Genomic DNA, 2,586 nt, shown 5'->3' on the forward strand with positions numbered 1-2,586 from the left:
TTATAAATCCGCAGACATACTGCTGTGCCACTAGGGGGAGGGGGACTTATTGATGCAATTCTAAGTGCCCCAAAAATTGTTTTAAGTGTTCCCAGTCCCACAAGTTAAGTTACAATGACAGCTCTTTTATCTGTGTGTATCTTTCCCAACCTTAATATACGTCAGACAAACAAATAGTATTTTGAATAAGAGATAAGATAATCTTGGATACAGTCTGTTTTTATTAAAGGTTTCATTGGTTGTGCAATAGCTATAGTTACGGTGTAATAGAAGAAATTGGTACTCGAACTCAGCCTCAAGCGATGCAAAACGCTAAGTTATTTTTTTTTCCGAGCCTTAGTCTTTTAATCTACAGGATAATAATAAGTGTACATGTTTTATCAATCTCTTAGTCGTTTTAATGGTATATGAAATACTTGCACTGTTTAGGAGCAGCTGTAGTCATCAGATTGTGGAAATCATCTTCGGGTCCTAACTTATTTGGAAAGTGGAGTGGTGGGCAAGAAAAAGCATCGTCAATCTATTAATTGTTAACAAAAGTATATGTACACGAAGTAGAAAAAAAAAATAGGGTTACACGCCCTTCAGCGCCTATAGAAATCTTGTAATAGGAAGTGGGTTTCTTATTATAGGTTTATTTTATCACAGCTCAGGTAAAGTATAAACTTTTATTTATATATTCTTTTAATATATGCAAATACATCTTCGAACTAAGCTGAGAAAATGATAACAAAATTAACAACATAACTCTAAAACTTCAAAGTTTCAATTCTCTCTCTACTAAATTGTTTTTTTCAAATCGCACCTTCTTTCCGTATCGTGGATATCGGAAGTATTGATTATGTTAATTAATAAAAGAACAACAAATATTCATGTTTATAGTTTCGAAAATTCAGTTTTCTTCAACTTTAGCTCTCGTATGTGCATGCAATAATCACTGTAAAAAAGAAGAAAAAAAAGAGTAGATTATCAATGAATTAGCAAAATATCGAGATTAAGAGTTTAACAGCTATACACTTTTAACAAATTATGGTAGTTAAAAGCAGCTGGGGCCTGGCATGGTGGTTAGGGCACTCGACTCGCAATATGAGGGACACGGGTTCGAATCTCTCAACGAATTTGCCCGATCTTTCAGGCACGGGAGCGTTAAATTACGATGGTCAATTCCACTATTGGACTAGTGGTGTTGACTAGCTGGCTGTTTTTCCTCTAGTCTATCACGTCCACATTAGGAATGGCAAGCGCAGATAGCCCTCGCGTAACTTTACGTGACATTCAAGACAAAGCAGACGATTTTTTTTAACTCTGGCAATTAATTCATTTTTCATATGATGTAAAAGATGTAACAAAAAAAAAAAAAAACGGATCTTGTGAGTCGATGATTTTGAAATCGTTATTTATAACATAATAATAATAATAATAATAAAGTAGCTGACTACATTTAAAAAATAAATTTTATAATTACGTAGCAAAAGTTAATTTGCCATAAAAAAACTTATGATATTTTTGCCTACGTCATGGACTCCCATGTAGTGGTCCAACAACAATTTAATTCACCATTACAAAGAAACGCTATGGGCAAAAAGCATTAGATGTTGTCATGGTAACGGACACCTCGCCCAGTACCACCCATTACGTACAGGATGTCCATGTGGTCAGATAAGACCGAACAAAGTTTCTGTTATTACATTTTGTTTGAATATGTATGTATGTATGTATGTATGTATGTATGTATGGGAGTGGCTGCCCTTGTTTTCTATCGTAAAAAGCTTTCGGAAATTTCAGCTAGAGAGCGTTATAACACCAATATAAAGGAAGATACGAAATATTACACGTGGGTCAACTTCGATACACACGTAATAGAACCTGTACAAGATCAAAAATGTTAAGATTAAATGTTCATGTCACGGTTCTTGCCAAAATACAAATTTTGGGATTATGAGAAACTGTCTTAAAAGTGTGAGAATTAGTTCAGTCATGTGTAGGGGGGTTCTTAAACTTCCCAAATTCGAGAACCGCCCGAGTAAACAAGTAATTTCCTGGGACCCCTACTCAGTTGGGGGAACGGAAGTGGATGCTTTTCCAATATATTTCAATAAATTCTGGTACTAAATCTTATAAATGATTTCAAAATAAAGACGTGTTTACGTTTTATCGAGTTTCCTACCGCGTCTAACTGCGATACCTATTGTGACCGGCAGTTTCGAAATCGCTGCATTAGGGTTAGGTTGAACAGCAAACAATTATTTGGCGACAAGTGTTACGATTTAAGATTAGTAAATTTATTTACTATGGCCACGATTTCGTACAAAATTTTTTTTAGCTAAAAATCATGGTTTGAAACTATGGTGATTATACTTCTGCTATTAATATGACGTTTGTTTACTTTGTGCTTTCGGGGAAAAATTACATAACAGTGGACTTAAACGTAAAGCATTATTCCCCCCACCCCACCCATCAGAATAACGTTAACTTACACCCTAGATCCAGAGTTAAAATCGCAAAAATCCACTAACATAAACGTGTTTGAAGCTGACACAAAGGTTACCATACCACTTTAATTTGAACAACACAGAAGACTCGTAG

General features: G+C 35.0%; 1 protein-coding gene across 1 annotated transcript in view; it reads left to right on the plus strand.

Moving 5' to 3' along the window:
- Nucleotides 1-270: 270 nt before the first annotated feature.
- The window catches only part of LOC106459473 (cholesterol 7-desaturase-like), a 51,830-nt gene continuing 49,514 nt past the window's right edge, over nucleotides 271-2,586 (plus strand). The window contains exon 1 of the mRNA XM_022385967.1: nucleotides 271-653. The gene's annotated coding sequence lies outside the window, so the exon portion shown is untranslated. The remainder of the gene's footprint in view (nucleotides 654-2,586) is intronic.

Source organism: Limulus polyphemus, unplaced genomic scaffold (assembly GCF_000517525.1).
Source record: "Limulus polyphemus unplaced genomic scaffold, Limulus_polyphemus-2.1.2 Scaffold614, whole genome shotgun sequence".
In the NCBI taxonomy this organism is placed as follows: Eukaryota; Metazoa; Arthropoda; class Merostomata; order Xiphosura; family Limulidae; genus Limulus; species Limulus polyphemus.